Source organism: Cetorhinus maximus, unplaced genomic scaffold, assembly GCF_964194155.1.
Source record: "Cetorhinus maximus unplaced genomic scaffold, sCetMax3.hap1.1 HAP1_SCAFFOLD_2940, whole genome shotgun sequence".
Classification (NCBI taxonomy): Eukaryota; Metazoa; Chordata; class Chondrichthyes; order Lamniformes; family Cetorhinidae; genus Cetorhinus; species Cetorhinus maximus.
Window position 1 is genome coordinate 10962 of NW_027598870.1, and position 24376 is coordinate 35337.

At 53.6% G+C, this 24376-nt stretch overlaps 3 non-coding genes and 1 pseudogene across 3 annotated transcripts; all 4 read right to left on the bottom strand.

Annotated features, from left to right (window-relative positions):
• Positions 1-366: 366 nt before the first annotated feature.
• LOC144677725 (U2 spliceosomal RNA) lies at positions 367-543 on the bottom strand (annotated as a pseudogene).
• Positions 544-6049: 5506 nt separating this feature from the next.
• Positions 6050-6231, bottom strand: LOC144677723 (U2 spliceosomal RNA). The gene has a single exon (XR_013575797.1). It is a non-coding gene; the product is annotated as a U2 spliceosomal RNA (small nuclear RNA).
• Positions 6232-11582: 5351 nt separating this feature from the next.
• Positions 11583-11764, bottom strand: LOC144677721 (U2 spliceosomal RNA). Its single transcript, XR_013575795.1, has one exon. It is a non-coding gene; the product is annotated as a U2 spliceosomal RNA (small nuclear RNA).
• An 8673-nt stretch (positions 11765-20437) lies between these two features.
• Positions 20438-20619, bottom strand: LOC144677722 (U2 spliceosomal RNA). Its single transcript, XR_013575796.1, has one exon. It is a non-coding gene; the product is annotated as a U2 spliceosomal RNA (small nuclear RNA).
• Positions 20620-24376: the final 3757 nt, after the last annotated feature.

A 24376-nucleotide genomic window follows, 5' to 3' on the forward strand; every position in this document is an offset into this window, starting at 1 on the left:
TGTAAAGTGTGTGAGCTTTGAGGTGTGAGTTTTGACTGTTGCTGTATCAGCAGCAGCAGCAGCAGCGGGCGGGAGCGGCAGCAGAGAGCTGGTTGAAAGTGTTGTGAGGCGAAAGGTGCAGCTGAGAGAGTGTTTGAGAGGTGTATTTGCAAGTGAAAGATGTTTTTGTATGAGTGAGGTAGAGTGTTTGTGAGATGAGAGTGGTGTCTGTGAGCGTTGGGTGAGCGTGCGTGTTTTTTGTGTGTAGATGGTGCGGGTGAGTGAGAAAGAAAGAAAGTTGTGTTTTGAAAGATGTGCATGTTGAAAAGTAAAGAAAGCAGATGTTTGTAAGAAAACTATTTTTAGCATTGAAAATCCCCTGGAAAGGGGTGGTGCACCATTCCCAGAGATACTGCAATACCGGGTCGATGCGTGGAGTGGACGGAGCAAGCCCCTATTCCATCTCCCTGCTCCAAAAATCAATTTAATATATGGTCCCCAGATAAGGGACGTATCAGATATTAAACTGATAAGAACAGATTTTTTTTTTTTTTGTAAAAATATACTTTATTCATAAAATATCTTCAATCACATTCCAAACCATTTCAAAAACAACATTACAAGGGTACAATCCAGGTTAAACTTTTACAAAATGTATCACCAGGTGCATCAGTACAAACAATAAGAACAGATTTTTTTTTTTTTGTTTGTAAAAATATACTTTATTCATAAAATATCTTCAATCACATTCCAAACCATTTCAAAAACAACATTACAAGGGTACAATCCAGGTTAAACTTTTACAAAATGTATCACCAGGTGCATCAGTACAAACAATATTACAATCATTTACAGCCTTTCCTTTTGATCTGTACAGCCCGAGGGGCTCTAAACAGTTCCCAGTCTCTCGGTGCGCTGTGGTAGAAAGGTCTTAGACAGCGACCCTTCCCCATTGCGCCTTTGCGGCAGCTGCCCCAAGCTTTAGTGCGTCCCTCAGCACGTAGTCCTGGACTTTGGATTGTGCCAGTCCGCAACAATCGGTCGGGGACAACTCTTTGTGCTGGAAGACCAACAAGTTTCGGGCAGACCAAAGCGCCTCTTTCACCGAGTTGATGATCCTCCAGCTGCAGTCGATGTTTGTCTCGGTGTGTGTCCCTGGGAACAGCCCGTAGAGCACAGAGTCCTGTGTCACAGAACTGCTCGGGATGAACCTCGACAGCAACCACTGCATCTCTCTCCAGACTTTCTTTGCAAAGGCACAATCCACAAGGAGGTGAACAACGGTCTCTTCCCCACCACAGCCACCTCGAGGGCATCGTGCAGAGGGGGTGAGACTCCTGGCGTGTAGGAAGGATCTGACGGGGAGGGCCTTTCTCACCACCAGCCAAGCTACGTCTTGGTGCTTGTTGGAAAGTTCTGGCGATGAGGCATTCTGCCAAATGACTTTGACAGTCTGCTCGGGGAACCATCCCACAGGGTCCACCCTCTCCTTATCCCTCAGGGCCTCTAGGACGTTACGTGCTGACCACTGCCTGATGGACTTGTGGTCAAAGGTGTTTTTCTGCATAAATTTTTCCACCAGGGACAGGTGGTACGGCACGGTCCAACTACTTGGAGCGTTCCGCGGCAGCGTGGCCAGACCCATCCTTCGCAACACCGGGGACAGGTAGAACCTCAGCACGTAGTGACACTTGGTGTTTGCGTACTGAGGGTCTACGCACCGCTTGATGCAGCCACACACAAAGGTGGCCATCAGTATGAGGGCGATGTTGGGCACGTTTTTTCCCCCTTTATCTAGAGGCTTGTACATCGCGTCCCTGCGGACACGATCCATTTTCGACCTCCAGATAAAGCGGAAGATGGCTCGAGTGATCGCCATCGCGCAGGAGTGTGGAATGGGCCAGACCTGCGCCACGTACAGCAACAGCGAGAGTACCTCACACCTGATGACCAGGTTCTTACCCGCAATGGAGAGGGAGCGTCGCTCCCACATGCCCAGTTTCCTTTTCACCATAGCCACTCGCTCCTTCCAGTTTCTAACGCATGCCCCGGTCCCTCCGAACCATATCCCCAGCACCTTCAGGCCGTCAGCCCTGACAGTGAAGGGGACAAAGGATCGGTCAGCCCAGTTCCCAAAGAACATGGCCTCGCTCTTCCCACGATTTACCTTGGCTCCCGAGGCCAGTTCGAACTGGTCGCAGACGTGCATCAGTCTGCGCACCGACAGCGGATCCGAGCAGAAGACGGCGACGTCGTCCATGTACAGGGAGGCTTTTACCTGAGTGCCTCCACTGCCTGGGATCGTCACTCCTCTTATGCCCGGATCCTTCCTGATGGACTCGGCAAAGGGTTCTATGCAGCACACGAAAAGGACAGGCGAGAGAGGACAGCCCTGCCTGACTCCAGATTTAATCGGAAAGCTATCTGTTTCCCACCCATTGATTGAGACTGCGCTACTGATGTTAGTGTAGAGCAGTTGGATCCAATTTCGAATTCCCTCCCCAAAGCCCATTTTGGAGAGCACATCCCCCATGTAGGTGTGCGATATTCTGTCAAAGGCCTTCTCCTGATCCAAGCTGATGAGGCAGGTATCCACACCCCTGTCCTGTACATAGGCAATCGTATCCCTGAGCAGCGCCAGGCTGTCAGAGATCTTCCTGCCGGGCACAGAGCAGGTCTGGTCAGGGCGAATCACCAATTCCAGAGCGGATTTGACCCGGTTGGCGATGACCTTGGACAGAATCTTATAGTCCACATTCAACAGTGAAATGGGTCGCCAATTTCTAATTTCCTCCCTTTCCCCCTTGTGCTTGTAGATGAGGGTGATGATGCCTTTCCTCATGGATTCTGACATGCTGCCGGCCAGGAGCATACTCTCGTACACTTCTAGCAGGTCTGGGCCGATCAAGTCCCACAGAGCCGAATACAACTCCGCCGGCAGGCCGTCGCTTCCGGGGGTTTTACTCTTCTCGAAGGACTCGAGGGCCTTAGTCAGTTCGTCAGGAGTTAGCGGTTTGTCTAGGCTCTCCCGCGTACTGTGGTCTAAGACCTCCGTGATAGAGGACAGGAAGGACTGGGAGGCCGTGCTGTCCGTGGGCTTCACGTCATACAGACCGGCATAAAAGGATTTGCTGATCCTCAGAATGTCGGACCGTGATGACTTTACTGAGCCGTCTTCTTCCTTCAGGCTGCTGATCACAGAGCGCTCTCTGTGTACCTTTTGGAAGAAGAAACGTGAGCACGTCTCATCCTGCTCCACGGAGCGGACTCTGGAACGGAAGATGATCTTGGAGGCCTCCGAGGCAAAGTGCGAGGCTTGCTGGCCCTTCACCTCTTGGAGCTCCTCCTTGACATCCACCCCCATCGACTGCAGCCGGAGCAGATTCTGCATCTTTTCCTGGAGTCGGGACATTTCCCTCTGTTCCTTTCTAGCTTTCTGGGTGCCTTTGCGGATGAAAAACCTCTTGATGCTTCCCTTGATCACTTCCCACCAGTGTGTCAGGGACTCAAAGAGGGGTTTCACGGTTCTCCAACCTTTGTAATCCCTCTTGAGCTCCTCAATGTTCTCTGGGGTCAGCAGTTGCACATTTAGCTTCCATGCCCCCCTGCCCACCCTCAGGTCTTCCTCCAAGTGGCAGTCCGCCAGTAGGAGGCAGTGGTCAGAGAAGAACACCGGCTTGACCTCGGTGGATCTGACTGTGAATGCACGGGACACAAACAGGAAGTCTATCCTGGAACGAATGGACCCGTCTGGCCGCGACCAGGTGTATCTACGCTGCGCTCCGTCTGCAGGGTTGCTGAAGACGTCGTGCAGCTTGGCATCCTTAACTGTTTCCATCAGGGATCTGGACGTAGCGTCCAATCTGCTTCCGGCCCTGCCGGATCGTCCAGCCGCATCGATGATGCAGTTGAAGTCCCCGCCCAGAATGACCGGCCTGGAGGTCGCCAGCAGCAGTGGGAGCTGCTGAAAAACCTCCAGCCGCTCAGCCCCTTGTGCCGGGCCGTACACGTTAATTAACCGGAGTGGAGCGTTCTTGTACATTACGTCTGCTACCAGGAGTCGCCCGCCCACCACCTCCTTGACCTCGGAGACGGTGAAGTTGCCTCCCCGCAGCAGAATACCCAGGCCGGAGGAACGAGAGTCGTTTCCGCCCGACCAGATCGATGGCCCGTGGGACCACCATCGTGACCATTGCCTGTAGGAGCTGAGGTGCGGTATCGCACACTCCTGCAGAAACAACAGGTCAGCTTTGACCTTGGCTAGGTAGTCCAAGGTCGCAACACATCGCGTAGTAGATTTAATGCTACGCACATTTATGGATACAATCTTTAAACCCATATTAAAGCATTTATTCTCCTACCAAACCCACTGTCTCTGAGAGTCCCAGACCTTTAGTCTGCTCCTTCATACCCGTAGTGAGCTCAAATTCCTTCACTTTGGATGGGCTGAGGTAGATCTCCTTGGCCGTGTTCTGCTCCAGTGGCATCTGGAGGTTCACGTAGTGAGCGGGTTTTGAGATGACCTTTGCTGGAGAAGCTTCTCCAAAACTCACCCCCTCTGGGGGGTTGCTGTTCCCGGCTTCCTGGAGCTGGGGTGCGATGATTGCCTCACTGCTCCCAGATTCCAGGGGCTGTGGTGCACTGGCCTCCTCAGGTTGCAGGCAATGTTGGGGTGCGCTGGGCTCCTTGTTGTCTCCAATTTTCTGGAGCTCGGGTGTCTCGTCCTCCAACGCCCTGGAGCTTTGCCGCCTCTTCTGTCGGTGCCGCTCTGGCACTTCCTCATCCGAAGAGCTGCTGCCCTTGTCATCCGTGTCGGATGGGAGACGCCTCTTGCCGCTTCTCTGGGAAACGCCTTTGCTTCTTCTTCGCTCCCTCTTACTTTTCTTGTTCTTCACCGTCCGCCACTCCCCCTGCTGCTTTTCCACTGCTGCCTCCTCCTCCATTGATTCGCTGTCCTGAGGACTGGAAGGTTCAGGGGGTAGTGCTGTTGATTGGCTCTCTGTTGCCTCAATCTCTTTCTCCACCTTGTCTCTCTCTGTGTCCTCCTTTGTCCCGTTGAGCTCCCTGGGGGCCTTGGTGGTTGGAGTGACACGGAACATTTCTTCTGCTTCCCCCTGGTCGGCTTTGGCTGCCTGTGCGTAAGTACGGCAGCGTTTGGGGCAGGTCCTGTAGAGGTGACTTGCCTCGCCACACAGGTTGCAGCACTTGGCCTGTTTGCAGTCTTTTGTCTGGTGCCCTTCCTGTTTGCAGATCTTGCAGAGGGAGGCGCTGCAGTTGGCCGCCACATGACCAGCCTTGCCGCATGAGCGACAATGCTTGGGTTGCCCAGCGTAGACCAGGTAGCCCCGGTTTCCCCCGATGGCGAAACTGGAGGGAGGGTGGAAAATGGCTCCCTTACCATCGGTCTTTAGCGTGACCTTAAACAGGCGTTTGCCTGTCCAGATCCCCAAGTCGTCTCGAATCTCGGTGCCGCTCCCCACCTTATCGAAGTACCTGGTGAGGAAGGTGACCACGTCGGCGACAGGGACGAAGGGGTTGTACACATGCACCATCACCTCACGTTCCCGTTGCAACGGCAGAGAAAAGTGCGGCTCCGCCGTCAGGATCTTCATCTCCGGCAGGTCTCTCTTCTCCTCGAACACCCTCAGGAGCCGGACGCAGTCTGCCACTCGCTTGAAAGTCACGTCGAAATAACCACCTTTGCGGGAGTCGTGCAGGGTGAAGATCTCCGTAGCTTGGAAGCCGCACGCCTTCAACAGGATCCTCCTGGTGAAGAAGCCCCGATCCATAGGTGATCCTCCTTCGTCACTGTGGTTCACCGTGACTCGGACGGTGATAGGTAACCCACGGTATGGATTCGGATTGCGATTGGTTATCGCCCTTCCATCCCGACCTTGCCTTGGCAGGACCATGGTGTCGCCCCTGCAACACTACACTTGATCTTAGCCAAAAGGCCGAGAAGCGATGAGAAAGAAAGAAAGTTGTGTTTTGAAAGATGTGCATGTTGAAAAGTAAAGAAAGCAGATGTTTGTAAGAAATCTATTTTTAGCATTGAAAATCCCCTGGAAAGGGGTGGTGCACCATTCCCAGAGATACTGCAATACCGGGTCGATGCATGGAGTGGGCGGAGCAAGCCCCTATTCCATCTCCCTGCTCCAAAAATCAATTTAATATATGGTCCCCAGATAAGGGACGTATCAGATATTAAACTGATAAGAACAGATTTTTTTTTTTTTTTTATTGTAAAAATATACTTTATTCATAAAAAATCTTCAATCACATTCAAAACCATTTCAAAAACAACATTACAAGGGTACAATCCAGGTTAAACTTTTACAAAATGTATCACCAGGTGCATCAGTACAAACAATATTACAATCATTTACAGCCTTTCATTTTGATCTGTACAGCCCGAGGGGCTCTAAACAGTTCCCAGTCTCTCGGTGCACTGTGGTAGAAAGGTCTTAGACAGCGACCCTTCCCCATTGCGCCTTTGCGGCAGCTGCCCCAAGCTTTAGTGCGTCCCTCAGCACGTAGTCCTGGACTTTGGATTGTGCCAGTCCGCAACAATCGGTCGGGGACAACTCTTTGTGCTGGAAGACCAACAAGTTTCGGGCAGACCAAAGCGCCTCTTTCACCGAGTTGATGATCCTCCAGCTGCAGTCGATGTTTGTCTCGGTGTGTGTCCCTGGGAACAGCCCGTAGAGCACAGAGTCCTGTGTCACAGAACTGCTCGGGATGAACCTCGACAGCAACCACTGCATCTCTCTCCAGACTTTCTTTGCAAAGGCACAATCCACAAGGAGGTGAACAACGGTCTCTTCCCCACCACAGCCACCTCGAGGGCATCGTGCAGAGGGGGTGAGACTCCTGGCGTGTAGGAAGGATCTGACGGGGAGGGCCTTTCTCACCACCAGCCAAGCTACGTCTTGGTGCTTGTTGGAAAGTTCTGGCGATGAGGCATTCTGCCAAATGACTTTGACAGTCTGCTCGGGGAACCATCCCACAGGGTCCACCCTCTCCTTATCCCTCAGGGCCTCTAGGACGTTACGTGCTGACCACTGCCTGATGGACTTGTGGTCAAAGGTGTTTTTCTGCATAAATTTTTCCACCAGGGACAGGTGGTACGGCACGGTCCAACTACTTGGAGCGTTCCGCGGCAGCGTGGCCAGACCCATCCTTCGCAACACCGGGGACAGGTAGAACCTCAGCACGTAGTGACACTTGGTGTTTGCGTACTGAGGGTCTACGCACCGCTTGATGCAGCCACACACAAAGGTGGCCATCAGTATGAGGGCGATGTTGGGCACGTTTTTTCCCCCTTTATCTAGAGGCTTGTACATCGCGTCCCTGCAGACACGATCCATTTTCGACCTCCAGATAAAGCGGAAGATGGCTCGAGTGATCGCCATCGCGCAGGAGTGTGGAATGGGCCAGACCTGCGCCACGTACAGCAACAGCGAGAGTACCTCACATCTGATGACCAGGTTCTTACCCGCAATGGAGAGGGAGCGTCGCTCCCACATGCCCAGTTTCCTCTTCACCATAGCCACTCGCTCCTTCCAGTTTCTAACGCATGCCCCGGTCCCTCCGAACCATATCCCCAGCACCTTCAGGCCGTCAGCCCTGACAGTGAAGGGGACAAAGGATCGGTCAGCCCAGTTCCCAAAGAACATGGCCTCGCTCTTCCCACGATTTACCTTGGCTCCCGAGGCCAGTTCGAACTGGTCGCAGACGTGCATCAGTCTGCGCACCGACAGCGGATCCGAGCAGAAGACGGCGACGTCGTCCATGTACAGGGAGGCTTTTACCTGAGTGCCTCCACTGCCTGGGATCGTCACTCCTCTTATGCCCGGATCCTTCCTGATGGACTCGGCAAAGGGTTCTATGCAGCACACGAAAAGGACAGGCGAGAGAGGACAGCCCTGCCTGACTCCAGATTTAATCGGAAAGCTATCTGTTTCCCACCCATTGATTGAGACTGCGCTACTGATGTTAGTGTAGAGCAGTTGGATCCAATTTCGAATTCCCTCCCCAAAGCCCATTTTGGAGAGCACATCCCCCATGTAGGTGTGCGATATTCTGTCAAAGGCCTTCTCCTGATCCAAGCTGATGAGGCAGGTATCCACACCCCTGTCCTGTACATAGGCAATCGTATCCCTGAGCAGCGCCAGGCTGTCAGAGATCTTCCTGCCTGGCACAGAGCAGGTCTGGTCAGGGTGAATCACCAATTCCAGAGCGGATTTGACCCGATTGGCGATGACCTTGGACAGAATCTTATAGTCCATATTCAACAGTGAAATGGGTCGCCAATTTCTAATTTCCTCCCTTTCCCCCTTGTGCTTATAGATGAGGGTGATGATGCCTTTCCTCATGGATTCTGACATACTACCGGCCAGGAGCATACTCTCGTACACTTCTAGCAGGTCTGGGCCGATCAAGTCCCACAGAGCCGAATACAACTCCGCCGGCAGGCCGTCGCTTCCGGGGGTTTTACTCTTCTCGAAGAACTCGAGGGCCTTAGTCAGTTCGTCAGGAGTTAGCGGTTTGTCTAGGCTCTCCCGCGTACTGTGGTCTAAGACCTCCGTGATAGAGGACAGGAAGGACTGGGAGGCCGTGCTGTCCGTGGGCTTCACGTCATACAGACCGGCATAAAAGGATTTGCTGATCCTCAGAATGTCGGACCGTGATGACTTTACTGAGCCGTCTTCTTCCTTCAGGCTGCTGATCACAGAGCGCTCTCTGTGTACCTTTTGGAAGAAGAAACGTGAGCACGTCTCATCCTGCTCCACGGAGCGGACTCTGGAACGGAAGATGATCTTGGAGGCCTCCGAGGCAAAGTGCGAGGCTTGCTGGCCCTTCACCTCTTGGAGCTCCTCCTTGACATCGACCCCCATCGACCGCAGCCGGAGCAGATTCTGCATCTTTTCCTGGAGTCGGGACATTTCCCTCTGTTCCTTTCTAGCTTTCTGGGTGCCTTTGCGGATGAAAAACCTCTTGATGCTTCCCTTGATCACTTCCCACCAGTGTGTCAGGGACTCAAAGAGGGGTTTCACGGTTCTCCAACCTTTGTAATCCCTCTTGAGCTCCTCAATGTTCTCTGGGGTCAGCAGTTGCACATTTAGCTTCCATGCCCCCCTGCCCACCCTCAGGTCTTCCTCCAAGTGGCAGTCCGCCAGTAGGAGGCAGTGGTCAGAGAAGAACACCGGCTTGACCTCGGTGGATCTGACTGTGAATGCACGGGACACAAACAGGAAGTCTATCCTGGAACGAATGGACCCGTCTGGCCGCGACCAGGTGTATCTACGCTGCGCTCCGTCTGCAGGGTTGCTGAAGACGTCGTGCAGCTTGGCATCCTTAACTGTTTCCATCAGGGATCTGGACGTAGCGTCCAATCTGCTTCCGGCCCTGCCGGATCGTCCAGCCGCATCGATGATGCAGTTGAAGTCCCCGCCCAGAATGACCGGCCTGGAGGTCGCCAGCAGCAGTGGGAGCTGCTGAAAAACCTCCAGCCGCTCAGCCCCTTGTGCCGGCCCATACACGTTAATTAACCGGAGTGGAGCGTTCTTGTACATTACGTCTGCTACCAGGAGTCGCCCGCCCACCACCTCCTTGACCTCGGAGACGGTGAAGTTGCCTCCCCGCAGCAGAATACCCAGGCCGGAGGAACGAGAGTCGTTTCCGCCCGACCAGATCGATGGCCCGTGGGACCACCATCGTGACCATTGCCTGTAGGAGCTGAGGTGCGGTATCGCACACTCCTGCAGAAACAACAGGTCAGCTTTGACCTTGGCTAGGTAGTCCAAGGTCGCAACACATCGCGTAGTAGATTTAATGCTACGCACATTTATGGATACAATCTTTAAACCCATATTAAAGCATTTATTCTCCTACCAAACCCACTGTCTCTGAGAGTCCCAGACCTTTAGTCTGCTCCTTCATACCCGTAGTGAGCTCAAATTCCTTCACTTTGGATGGGCTGAGGTAGATCTCCTTGGCCGTGTTCTGCTCCAGTGGCATCTGGAGGTTCACGTAGTGAGCGGGTTTTGAGATGACCTTTGCTGGAGAAGCTTCTCCAAAACTCACCCCCTCTGGGGGGTTGCTGTTCCCGGCTTCCTGGAGCTGGGGTGCGATGATTGCCTCACTGCTCCCAGATTCCAGGGGCTGTGGTGCACTGGCCTCCTCAGGTTGCAGGCCAAGTTGGGGTGCGCTGGGCTCCTTGTTGTCTCCAATTTTCTGGAGCTCGGGTGTCTCGTCCTCCAACGCCCTGGAGCTTTGCCGCCTCTTCTGTCGGTGCCGCTCTGGCACTTCATCATCCGAAGAGCTGCTGCCCTTGTCATCCGTGTCGGATGGGAGACGCCTCTTGCCGCTTCTCTGGGAAACGCCTTTGCTTCTTCTTCGCTCCCTCTTACTTTTCTTGTTCTTCACCGTCCGCCACTCCCCCTGCTGCTTTTCCACTGCTGCCTCCTCCTCCATTGATTCGCTGTCCTGAGGGCTGGAAGGTTCAGGGGGTAGTGCTGTTGATTGGCTCTCTGTTGCCTCAATCTCTTTCTCCACCTTGTCTCTCTCTGTGTCCTCCTTTGTCCCGTTGAGCTCCCTGGGGGCCTTGGTGGTTGGAGTGACACGGAACATTTCTTCTGCTTCCCCCTGGTCGGCTTTGGCTGCCTGTGCGTAAGTACGGCAGCGTTTGGGGCAGGTCCTGTAGAGGTGACTTGCCTCGCCACACAGGTTGCAGCACTTGGCCTGTTTGCAGTCTTTTGTCTGGTGCCCTTCCTGTTTGCAGATCTTGCAGAGGGAGGCGCTGCAGTTGGCCGCCACATGACCAGCCTTGCCGCATGAGCGACAATGCTTGGGTTGCCCAGCGTAGACCAGGTAGCCACGGTTTCCCCCGATAGCGAAACTGGAAGGAGGGTGGAAAATGGCTCCCTTACCATCGGTCTTTAGCGTGACCTTAAACAGGCGTTTGCCTGTCCAGATCCCCAAGTCGTCTCGAATCTCAGTGCCGCTCCCCACCTTATCGAAGTACCTGGTGAGGAAGGTGACCACGTCGGCGACAGGGACGAAGGGGTTGCACACATGCACCATCACCTCACGTTCCCGTTGCAACGGCAGAGAAAAGTGCGGCTCCGCCGTCAGGATCTTCATCTCCGGCAGGTCTCTCTTCTCCTCGAACACCCTCAGGAGCCGGACGCAGTCTGCCACTCGCTTGAACGTGACGTCAAAATAACCACCTTTGCGGGAGTCGTGCAGGGTGAAGATCTCCGTAGCTTGGAAGCCGCACGCCTTCAACAGGATCCTCCTGGTGAAGAAGCCCCGATCCATAGGTGATCCTCCTTCGTCGCTGTGGTTCACCGTGACTCGGACGGTGATAGGTAACCCACGGTATGGATTCAGATTGCGATTGGTTATCGCCCTTCCATCCCGACCTTGCCTTGGCAGGACCATGGTGTCGCCCCTGCAACACTACACTTGATGTTAGCCAAAAGGCCGAGAAGCGTTGAGAAAGAAAGAAAGTTGTGTTTTGAAAGATGTGCATGTTGAAAAGTAAAGAAAGCAGATGTTTGTAAGAAATCTATTTTTAGCATTGAAAATCCCCTGGAAAGGGGTGGTGCACCATTCCCAGAGATACTGCAATACCGGGTCGATGCATGGAGTGGGCGGAGCAAGCCCCTATTCCATCTCCCTGCTCCAAAAATCAATTTAATATATGGTCCCCCGATAAGGGACGTATCAGATATTAAACTGATAAGAACAGATTTTTTTTTTTATTTTTTTGTAAAAATATACTTTATTCATAAAAATCTTCAATCACATTCAAAACCATTTCAAAAACAACATTACAAGGGTACAATCCAGGTTAAACTTTTACAAAATGTATCACCAGGTGCATCAGTACAAACAATATTACAGTCATTTACAGCCTTTCATTTTGATCTGTACAGCCCGAGGGGCTCTAAACAGTTCCCAGTCTCTCGGTGCGCTGTGGTAGAAAGGTCTTAGACAGCGACCCTTCCCCATTGCGCCTTTGCGGCAGCTGCCCCAAGCTTTAGTGCGTCCCTCAGCACGTAGTCCTGGACTTTGGATTGTGCCAGTCCGCAACAATCGGTCGGGGACAACTCTTTGTGCTGGAAGACCAACAAGTTTCGGGCAGACCAAAGCGCCTCTTTCACCGAGTTGATGATCCTCCAGCTGCAGTCGATGTTTGTCTCGGTGTGTGTCCCTGGGAACAGCCCGTAGAGCACAGAGTCCTGTGTCACAGAACTGCTCGGGATGAACCTCGACAGCAACCACTGCATCTCTCTCCAGACTTTCTTTGCAAAGGCACAATCCACAAGGAGGTGAACAACGGTCTCTTCCCCACCACAGCCACCTCGAGGGCATCGTGCAGAGGGGGTGAGACTCCTGGCGTGTAGGAAGGATCTGACGGGGAGGGCCTTTCTCACCACCAGCCAAGCTACGTCTTGGTGCTTGTTGGAAAGTTCTGGCGATGAGGCATTCTGCCAAATGACTTTGACAGTCTGCTCGGGGAACCATCCCACAGGGTCCACCCTCTCCTTATCCCTCAGGGCCTCTAGGACGTTACGTGCTGACCACTGCCTGATGGACTTGTGGTCAAAGGTGTTTTTCTGCATAAATTTTTCCACCAGGGACAGGTGGTACGGCACGGTCCAACTACTTGGAGCGTTCCGCGGCAGCGTGGCCAGACCCATCCTTCGCAACACCGGGGACAGGTAGAACCTCAGCACGTAGTGACACTTGGTGTTTGCGTACTGAGGGTCTACGCACCGCTTGATGCAGCCACACACAAAGGTGGCCATCAGTATGAGGGCGATGTTGGGCACGTTTTTTCCCCCTTTATCTAGAGGCTTGTACATCGCGTCCCTGCAGACACGATCCATTTTCGACCTCCAGATAAAGCGGAAGATGGCTCGAGTGATCGCCATCGCGCAGGAGTGTGGAATGGGCCAGACCTGCGCCACGTACAGCAACAGCGAGAGTACCTCACACCTGATGACCAGGTTCTTACCCGCAATGGAGAGGGAGCGTCGCTCCCACATGCCCAGTTTCCTTTTCACCATAGCCACTCGCTCCTTCCAGTTTCTAACGCATGCCCCGGTCCCTCCGAACCATATCCCCAGCACCTTCAGGCCGTCAGCCCTGACAGTGAAGGGGACAAAGGATCGGTCAGCCCAGTTCCCAAAGAACATGGCCTCGCTCTTCCCACGATTTACCTTGGCTCCCGAGGCCAGTTCGAACTGGTCGCAGACGTGCATCAGTCTGCGCACCGACAGCGGATCCGAGCAGAAGACGGCGACGTCGTCCATGTACAGGGAGGCTTTTACCTGAGTGCCTCCACTGCCTGGGATCGTCACTCCTCTTATGCCCGGATCCTTCCTGATGGACTCGGCAAAGGGTTCTATGCAGCACACGAAAAGGACAGGCGAGAGAGGACAGCCCTGCCTGACTCCAGATTTGATCGGAAAGCTATCTGTTTCCCACCCATTGATTGAGACTGCGCTACTGATGTTAGTGTAGAGCAGTTGGATCCAATTTCGAATTCCCTCCCCAAAGCCCATTTTGGAGAGCACATCCCCCATGTAAGTGTGCGATATTCTGTCAAAGGCCTTCTCCTGATCCAAGCTGATGAGGCAGGTATCCACGCCCCTGTCCTGTACATAGGCAATCGTATCCCTGAGCAGCGCCAGGCTGTCAGAGATCTTCCTGCCTGGCACAGAGCAGGTCTGGTCAGGGTGAATCACCAATTCCAGAGCGGATTTGACCCGGTTGGCGATGACCTTGGACAGAATCTTATAGTCCACATTCAACAGTGAAATGGGTCGCCAATTTCTAATTTCCTCCCTTTCCCCCTTGTGCTTGTAGATGAGGGTGATGATGCCTTTCCTCATGGATTCTGACATGCTGCCGGCCAGGAGCATACTCTCGTACACTTCTAGCAGGTCTGGGCCGATCAAGTCCCACAGAGCCGAATACAACTCCGCCGGCAGGCCGTCGCTTCCGGGGGTTTTACTCTTCTCGAAGGACTCGAGGGCCTTAGTCAGTTCGTCAGGAGTTAGCGGTTTGTCTAGGCTCTCCCGCGTACTGTGGTCTAAGACCTCCGTGATAGAGGACAGGAAGGACTGGGAGGCCGTGCTGTCCGTGGGCTTCACGTCATACAGACCGGCATAAAAGGATTTGCTGATCCTCAGAATGTCGGACCGTGATGACTTTACTGAGCCGTCTTCTTCCTTCAGGCTGCTGATCACAGAGCGCTCTCTGTGTACCTTTTGGAAGAAGAAACGTGAGCACGTCTCATCCTGCTCCACGGAGCGGACTCTGGAACGGAAGATGATCTTGGAGGCCTCCGAGGCAAAGTGCGAGGCTTGCTGGCCCTTCACCTCTTGGAGCTCCTCCTTGACATCGACCCCCATCGACTGCAGCCGGAGCAGATTCTGCATCTTTTCCTGGAGTCGGGACATTTCCCTCTGTTCCTTTCTAGCTTTCTGGGTGCCTTTGCGGATGAAAAACCTCTTGATGCTTCCCTTGATCACTTCCCACCAGTGTGTCAGGGACTCAAAGAGGGGTTTCACGGTTCTCCAACCTTTGTAATCCCTCTTGAGCTCCTCAATGTTCTCTGGGGTCAGCAGTTGCACATTTAGCTTCCATGCCCCCCTGCCCACCCTCAGGTCTTCCTCCAAGTGGCAGTCCGCCAGTAGGAGGCAGTGGTCAGAGAAGAACACCGGCTTGACCTCGGTGGATCTGACTGTGAATGCACGGGACACAAACAGGAAGTCTATCCTGGAACGAATGGACCCGTCTGGCCGCGACCAGGTGTATCTACGCTGCGCTCCGTCTGCAGGGTTGCTGAAGACGTCGTGCAGCTTGGCATCCTTAACTGTTTCCATCAGGGATCTGGACGTAGCGTCCAATCTGCTTCCGGCCCTGCCGGATCGTCCAGCCGCATCGATGATGCAGTTGAAGTCCCCGCCCAGAATGACCGGCCTGGAGGTCGCCAGCAGCAGTGGGAGCTGCTGAAAAACCTCCAGCCGCTCAGCCCCTTGTGCTTAAACTGATAAGAACAGATTTTTTTTTTTTTATTGTAAAAATATACTTTATTCATAAAAAATCTTCAATCACATTCAAAACCATTTCAAAAACAACATTACAAGGGTACAATCCAGGTTAAACTTTTACAAAATGTATCACCAGGTGCATCAGTACAAACAATGTTACAATCATTTACAGCCTTTCATTTTGATCTGTACAGCCCGAGGGGCTCTAAACAGTTCCCAGTCTCTCGGTGCGCTGTGGTAGAAAGGTCTTAGACAGCGACCCTTCCCCATTGCGCCTTTGCGGCAGCTGCCCCAAGCTTTAGTGCGTCCCTCAGCACGTAGTCCTGGACTTTGGATTGTGCCAGTCCGCAACAATCGGTCGGGGACAACTCTTTGTGCTGGAAGACCAACAAGTTTCGGGCAGACCAAAGCGCCTCTTTCACCGAGTTGATGATCCTCCAGCTGCAGTCGATGTTTGTCTCGGTGTGTGTCCCTGGGAACAGCCCGTAGAGCACAGAGTCCTGTGTCACAGAACTGCTCGGGATGAACCTCGACAGCAACCACTGCATCTCTCTCCAGACTTTCTTTGCAAAGGCACAATCCACAAGGAGGTGAACAACGGTCTCTTCCCCACCACAGCCACCTCGAGGGCATCGTGCAGAGGGGGTGAGACTCCTGGCGTGTAGGAAGGATCTGACGGGGAGGGCCTTTCTCACCACCAGCCAAGCTACGTCTTGGTGCTTGTTGGAAAGTTCTGGCGATGAGGCATTCTGCCAAATGACTTTGACAGTCTGCTCGGGGAACCATCCCACAGGGTCCACCCTCTCCTTATCCCTCAGGGCCTCTAGGACGTTACGTGCTGACCACTGCCTGATGGACTTGTGGTCAAAGGTGTTTTTCTGCATAAATTTTTCCACCAGGGACAGGTGGTACGGCACGGTCCAACTACTTGGAGCGTTCCGCGGCAGCGTGGCCAGACCCATCCTTCGCAACACCGGGGACAGGTAGAACCTCAGCACGTAGTGACACTTGGTGTTTGCGTACTGAGGGTCTACGCACCGCTTGATGCAGCCACACACAAAGGTGGCCATCAGTATGAGGGCGATGTTGGGCACGTTTTTTCCCCCTTTATCTAGAGGCTTGTACATCGCGTCCCTGCAGACACGATCCATTTTCGACCTCCAGATAAAGCGGAAGATGGCTCGAGTGATCGCCATCGCGCAGGAGTGTGGAATGGGCCAGACCTGCGCCACGTACAGCAACAGCGAGAGTACCTCACATCTGATGACCAGGTTCTTACCCGCAATGGAGAGGGAGCGTCGCTCCCACATGCCCAGTTTCCTCTTCACCATAGCCACTCGCTCCTTCCAGTTTCTAACGCATGCCCCGGTCCCTCCGAACCATATCCCCAGCACCTTCAGGCCGTCAGCCCTGACAGTGAAGGGGACAAAGGATCGGTCAGCCCAGTTCCCAAAGAACATGGCCTCGCTCTTCCCACGATTTACCTTGGCTCCCGAGGCCAGTTCGAACTGGTCGCAGACGTGCATCAGTCTGCGCACCGACAGCGGATCCGAGCAGAAGACGGCGACGTCGTCCATGTACAGGGAGGCTTTTACCTGAGTGCCTCCACTGCCTGGGATCGTCACTCCTCTTATGCCCGGATCCTTCCTGATGGACTCGGCAAAGGGTTCTATGCAGCACACGAAAAGGACAGGCGAGAGAGGACAGCCCTGCCTGACTCCAGATTTAATCGGAAAGCTATCTGTTTCCCACCCATTGATTGAGACTGCGCTACTGATGTTAGTGTAGAGCAGTTGGATCCAATTTCGAATTCCCTCCCCAAAGCCCATTTTGGAGAGCACATCCCCCATGTAGGTGTGCGATATTCTGTCAAAGGCCTTCTCCTGATCCAAGCTGATGAGGCAGGTATCCACACCCCTGTCCTGTACATAGGCAATCGTATCCCTGAGCAGCGCCAGGCTGTCAGAGATCTTCCTGCCTGGCACAGAGCAGGTCTGGTCAGGGTGAATCACCAATTCCAGAGCGGATTTGACCCGATTGGCGATGACCTTGGACAGAATCTTATAGTCCATATTCAACAGTGAAATGGGTCGCCAATTTCTAATTTCCTCCCTTTCCCCCTTGTGCTTATAGATGAGGGTGATGATGCCTTTCCTCATGGATTCTGACATACTACCGGCCAGGAGCATACTCTCGTACACTTCTAGCAGGTCTGGGCCGATCAAGTCCCACAGAGCCGAATACAACTCCGCCGGCAGGCCGTCGCTTCCGGGGGTTTTACTCTTCTCGAAGAACTCGAGGGCCTTAGTCAGTTCGTCAGGAGTTAGCGGTTTGTCTAGGCTCTCCCGCGTACTGTGGTCTAAGACCTCCGTGATAGAGGACAGGAAGGACTGGGAGGCCGTGCTGTCCGTGGGCTTCACGTCATACAGACCGGCATAAAAGGATTTGCTGATCCTCAGAATGTCGGACCGTGATGACTTTACTGAGCCGTCTTCTTCCTTCAGGCTGCTGATCACAGAGCGCTCTCTGTGTACCTTTTGGAAGAAGAAACGTGAGCACGTCTCATCCTGCTCCACGGAGCGGACTCTGGAACGGAAGATGATCTTGGAGGCCTCCGAGGCAAAGTGCGAGGCTTGCTGGCCCTTCACCTCTTGGAGCTCCTCCTTGACATCGACCCCCATCGACCGCAGCCGGAGCAGATTCTGCATCTTTTCCTGGAGTCGGGACATTTCCCTCTGTTCCTTTCTAGCTTTCTGGGTGCCTTTGCGGATGAAAAACCTCTTGATGCTTCCCTTGATCACTTCCCACCAGTGTGTCAGGGACTCAAAGAGGGGTTTCACGGTTCTCCAACCTTTGTAATCCCTCTTGAGCTCCTCAATGTTCTCTGGGGTCAGCAGTTGCACATTTAGCTTCCATGCCCCCCTGCCCACCCTCAGGTCTTCCTCCAAGTGGCAGTCCGCCAGTAGGAGGCAGTGGTCAGAGAAGAACACCGGCTTGACCTCGGTGGATCTGACTGTGAATGCACGGGACACAAACAGGAAGTCTATCCTGGAACGAATGGACCCGTCTGGCCGCGACCAGGTGTATCTACGCTGCGCTCCGTCTGCAGGGTTGCTGAAGACGTCGTGCAGCTTGGCATCCTTAACTGTTTCCATCAGGGATCTGGACGTAGCGTCCAATCTGCTTCCGGCCCTGCCGGATCGTCCAGCCGCATCGATGATGCAGTTGAAGTCCCCGCCCAGAATGACCGGCCTGGAGGTCGCCAGCAGCAGTGGGAGCTGCTGAAAAACCTCCAGCCGCTCAGCCCCTTGTGCCGGCCCATACACGTTAATTAACCGGAGTGGAGCGTTCTTGTACATTACGTCTGCTACCAGGAGTCGCCCGCCCACCACCTCCTTGACCTCGGAGACGGTGAAGTTGCCTCCCCGCAGCAGAATACCCAGGCCGGAGGAACGAGAGTCGTTTCCGCCCGACCAGATCGATGGCCCGTGGGACCACCATCGTGACCATTGCCTGTAGGAGCTGAGGTGCGGTATCGCACACTCCTGCAGAAACAACAGGTCAGCTTTGACCTTGGCTAGGTAGTCCAAGGTCGCAACACATCGCGTAGTAGATTTAATGCTACGCACATTTATGGATACAATCTTTAAACCCATATTAAAGCATTTATTCTCCTACCAAACCCACTGTCTCTGAGAGTCCCAGACCTTTAGTCTGCTCCTTCATACCCGTAGTGAGCTCAAATTCCTTCACTTTGGATGGGCTGAGGTAGATCTCCTTGGCCGTGTTCTGCTCCAGTGGCATCTGGAGGTTCACGTAGTGAGCGGGTTTTGAGATGACCTTTGCTGGAGAAGCTTCTCCAAAACTCACCCCCTCTGGGGGGTTGCTGTTCCCGGCTTCCTGGAGCTGGGGTGCGATGATTGCCTCACTGCTCCCAGATTCCAGGGGCTGTGGTGCACTGGCCTCCTCAGGTTGCAGGCCAAGTTGGGGTGCGCTGGGCTCCTTGTTGTCTCCAATTTTCTGGAGCTCGGGTGTCTCGTCCTCCAACGCCCTGGAGCTTTGCCGCCTCTTCTGTCGGTGCCGCTCTGGCACTTCATCATCCGAAGAGCTGCTGCCCTTGTCATCCGTGTCGGATGGGAGACGCCTCTTGCCGCTTCTCTGGGAAACGCCTTTGCTTCTTCTTCGCTCCCTCTTACTTTTCTTGTTCTTCACCGTCCGCCACTCCCCCTGCTGCTTTTCCACTGCTGCCTCCTCCTCCATTGATTCGCTGTCCTGAGGGCTGGAAGGTTCAGGGGGTAGTGCTGTTGATTGGCTCTCTGTTGCCTCAATCTCTTTCTCCACCTTGTCTCTCTCTGTGTCCTCCTTTGTCCCGTTGAGCTCCCTGGGGGCCTTGGTGGTTGGAGTGACACGGAACATTTCTTCTGCTTCCCCCTGGTCGGCTTTGGCTGCCTGTGCGTAAGTACGGCAGCGTTTGGGGCAGGTCCTGTAGAGGTGACTTGCCTCGCCACACAGGTTGCAGCACTTGGCCTGTTTGCAGTCTTTTGTCTGGTGCCCTTCCTGTTTGCAGATCTTGCAGAGGGAGGCGCTGCAGTTGGCCGCCACATGACCAGCCTTGCCGCATGAGCGACAATGCTTGGGTTGCCCAGCGTAGACCAGGTAGCCACGGTTTCCCCCGATAGCGAAACTGGAAGGAGGGTGGAAAATGGCTCCCTTACCATCGGTCTTTAGCGTGACCTTAAACAGGCGTTTGCCTGTCCAGATCCCCAAGTCGTCTCGAATCTCAGTGCCGCTCCCCACCTTATCGAAGTACCTGGTGAGGAAGGTGACCACGTCGGCGACAGGGACGAAGGGGTTGCACACATGCACCATCACCTCACGTTCCCGTTGCAACGGCAGAGAAAAGTGCGGCTCCGCCGTCAGGATCTTCATCTCCGGCAGGTCTCTCTTCTCCTCGAACACCCTCAGGAGCCGGACGCAGTCTGCCACTCGCTTGAACGTGACGTCAAAATAACCACCTTTGCGGGAGTCGTGCAGGGTGAAGATCTCCGTAGCTTGGAAGCCGCACGCCTTCAACAGGATCCTCCTGGTGAAGAAGCCCCGATCCATAGGTGATCCTCCTTCGTCGCTGTGGTTCACCGTGACTCGGACGGTGATAGGTAACCCACGGTATGGATTCAGATTGCGATTGGTTATCGCCCTTCCATCCCGACCTTGCCTTGGCAGGACCATGGTGTCGCCCCTGCAACACTACACTTGATGTTAGCCAAAAGGCCGAGAAGCGATGAGAAAGAAAGAAAGTTGTGTTTTGAAAGATGTGCATGTTGAAAAGTAAAGAAAGCAGATGTTTGTAAGAAATCTATTTTTAGCATTGAAAATCCCCTGGAAAGGGGTGGTGCACCATTCCCAGAGATACTGCAATACCGGGTCGATGCATGGAGTGGGCGGAGCAAGCCCCTATTCCATCTCCCTGCTCCAAAAATCAATTTAATATATGGTCCCCCGATAAGGGACGTATCAGATATTAAACTGATAAGAACAGATTTTTTTTTTTATTTTTTTGTAAAAATATACTTTATTCATAAAAATCTTCAATCACATTCAAAACCATTTCAAAAACAACATTACAAGGGTACAATCCAGGTTAAACTTTTACAAAATGTATCACCAGGTGCATCAGTACAAACAATATTACAGTCATTTACAGCCTTTCATTTTGATCTGTACAGCCCGAGGGGCTCTAAACAGTTCCCAGTCTCTCGGTGCGCTGTGGTAGAAAGGTCTTAGACAGCGACCCTTCCCCATTGCGCCTTTGCGGCAGCTGCCCCAAGCTTTAGTGCGTCCCTCAGCACGTAGTCCTGGACTTTGGATTGTGCCAGTCCGCAACAATCGGTCGGGGACAACTCTTTGTGCTGGAAGACCAACAAGTTTCGGGCAGACCAAAGCGCCTCTTTCACCGAGTTGATGATCCTCCAGCTGCAGTCGATGTTTGTCTCGGTGTGTGTCCCTGGGAACAGCCCGTAGAGCACAGAGTCCTGTGTCACAGAACTGCTCGGGATGAACCTCGACAGCAACCACTGCATCTCTCTCCAGACTTTCTTTGCAAAGGCACAATCCACAAGGAGGTGAACAACGGTCTCTTCCCCACCACAGCCACCTCGAGGGCATCGTGCAGAGGGGGTGAGACTCCTGGCGTGTAGGAAGGATCTGACGGGGAGGGCCTTTCTCACCACCAGCCAAGCTACGTCTTGGTGCTTGTTGGAAAGTTCTGGCGATGAGGCATTCTGCCAAATGACTTTGACAGTCTGCTCGGGGAACCATCCCACAGGGTCCACCCTCTCCTTATCCCTCAGGGCCTCTAGGACGTTACGTGCTGACCACTGCCTGATGGACTTGTGGTCAAAGGTGTTTTTCTGCATAAATTTTTCCACCAGGGACAGGTGGTACGGCACGGTCCAACTACTTGGAGCGTTCCGCGGCAGCGTGGCCAGACCCATCCTTCGCAACACCGGGGACAGGTAGAACCTCAGCACGTAGTGACACTTGGTGTTTGCGTACTGAGGGTCTACGCACCGCTTGATGCAGCCACACACAAAGGTGGCCATCAGTATGAGGGCGATGTTGGGCACGTTTTTTCCCCCTTTATCTAGAGGCTTGTACATCGCGTCCCTGCAGACACGATCCATTTTCGACCTCCAGATAAAGCGGAAGATGGCTCGAGTGATCGCCATCGCGCAGGAGTGTGGAATGGGCCAGACCTGCGCCACGTACAGCAACAGCGAGAGTACCTCACACCTGATGACCAGGTTCTTACCCGCAATGGAGAGGGAGCGTCGCTCCCACATGCCCAGTTTCCTTTTCACCATAGCCACTCGCTCCTTCCAGTTTCTAACGCATGCCCCGGTCCCTCCGAACCATATCCCCAGCACCTTCAGGCCGTCAGCCCTGACAGTGAAGGGGACAAAGGATCGGTCAGCCCAGTTCCCAAAGAACATGGCCTCGCTCTTCCCACGATTTACCTTGGCTCCCGAGGCCAGTTCGAACTGGTCGCAGACGTGCATCAGTCTGCGCACCGACAGCGGATCCGAGCAGAAGACGGCGACGTCGTCCATGTACAGGGAGGCTTTTACCTGAGTGCCTCCACTGCCTGGGATCGTCACTCCTCTTATGCCCGGATCCTTCCTGATGGACTCGGCAAAGGGTTCTATGCAGCACACGAAAAGGACAGGCGAGAGAGGACAGCCCTGCCTGACTCCAGATTTGATCGGAAAGCTATCTGTTTCCCACCCATTGATTGAGACTGCGCTACTGATGTTAGTGTAGAGCAGTTGGATCCAATTTCGAATTCCCTCCCCAAAGCCCATTTTGGAGAGCACATCCCCCATGTAAGTGTGCGATATTCTGTCAAAGGCCTTCTCCTGATCCAAGCTGATGAGGCAGGTATCCACGCCCCTGTCCTGTACATAGGCAATCGTATCCCTGAGCAGCGCCAGGCTGTCAGAGATCTTCCTGCCTGGCACAGAGCAGGTCTGGTCAGGGTGAATCACCAATTCCAGAGCGGATTTGACCCGGTTGGCGATGACCTTGGACAGAATCTTATAGTCCACATTCAACAGTGAAATGGGTCGCCAATTTCTAATTTCCTCCCTTTCCCCCTTGTGCTTGTAGATGAGGGTGATGATGCCTTTCCTCATGGATTCTGACATGCTGCCGGCCAGGAGCATACTCTCGTACACTTCTAGCAGGTCTGGGCCGATCAAGTCCCACAGAGCCGAATACAACTCCGCCGGCAGGCCGTCGCTTCCGGGGGTTTTACTCTTCTCGAAGGACTCGAGGGCCTTAGTCAGTTCGTCAGGAGTTAGCGGTTTGTCTAGGCTCTCCCGCGTACTGTGGTCTAAGACCTCCGTGATAGAGGACAGGAAGGACTGGGAGGCCGTGCTGTCCGTGGGCTTCACGTCATACAGACCGGCATAAAAGGATTTGCTGATCCTCAGAATGTCGGACCGTGATGACTTTACTGAGCCGTCTTCTTCCTTCAGGCTGCTGATCACAGAGCGCTCTCTGTGTACCTTTTGGAAGAAGAAACGTGAGCACGTCTCATCCTGCTCCACGGAGCGGACTCTGGAACGGAAGATGATCTTGGAGGCCTCCGAGGCAAAGTGCGAGGCTTGCTGGCCCTTCACCTCTTGGAGCTCCTCCTTGACATCGACCCCCATCGACTGCAGCCGGAGCAGATTCTGCATCTTTTCCTGGAGTCGGGACATTTCCCTCTGTTCCTTTCTAGCTTTCTGGGTGCCTTTGCGGATGAAAAACCTCTTGATGCTTCCCTTGATCACTTCCCACCAGTGTGTCAGGGACTCAAAGAGGGGTTTCACGGTTCTCCAACCTTTGTAATCCCTCTTGAGCTCCTCAATGTTCTCTGGGGTCAGCAGTTGCACATTTAGCTTCCATGCCCCCCTGCCCACCCTCAGGTCTTCCTCCAAGTGGCAGTCCGCCAGTAGGAGGCAGTGGTCAGAGAAGAACACCGGCTTGACCTCGGTGGATCTGACTGTGAATGCACGGGACACAAACAGGAAGTCTATCCTGGAACGAATGGACCCGTCTGGCCGCGACCAGGTGTATCTACGCTGCGCTCCGTCTGCAGGGTTGCTGAAGACGTCGTGCAGCTTGGCATCCTTAACTGTTTCCATCAGGGATCTGGACGTAGCGTCCAATCTGCTTCCGGCCCTGCCGGATCGTCCAGCCGCATCGATGATGCAGTTGAAGTCCCCGCACAGAATGACCGGCCTGGAGGTCGCCAGCAGCAGTGGGAGCTGCTGAAAAACCTCCAGCCGCTCAGCCCCTTGTGCTTAAACTGATAAGAACAGATTTTTTTTTTTTTATTGTAAAAATATACTTTATTCATAAAAAATCTTCAATCACATTCAAAACCATTTCAAAAACAACATTACAAGGGTACAATCCAGGTTAAACTTTTACAAAATGTATCACCAGGTGCATCAGTACAAACAATGTTACAATCATTTACAGCCTTTCATTTTGATCTGTACAGCCCGAGGGGCTCTAAACAGTTCCCAGTCTCTCGGTGCGCTGTGGTAGAAAGGTCTTAGACAGCGACCCTTCCCCATGCGCCTTTGCGGCAGCTGCCCCAAGCTTTAGTGCGTCCCTCAGCACGTAGTCTGGACTTTGGATTGTGCCAGTCCGCAACAATCGGTCGGGGACAACTCTTTGTGCTGGAAGACCAACAAGTTTCGGGCAGACCAAAGCGCCTCTTTCACCGAGTTGATGATCCTCCAGCTGCAGTCGATGTTTGTCTCGGTGTGTGTCCC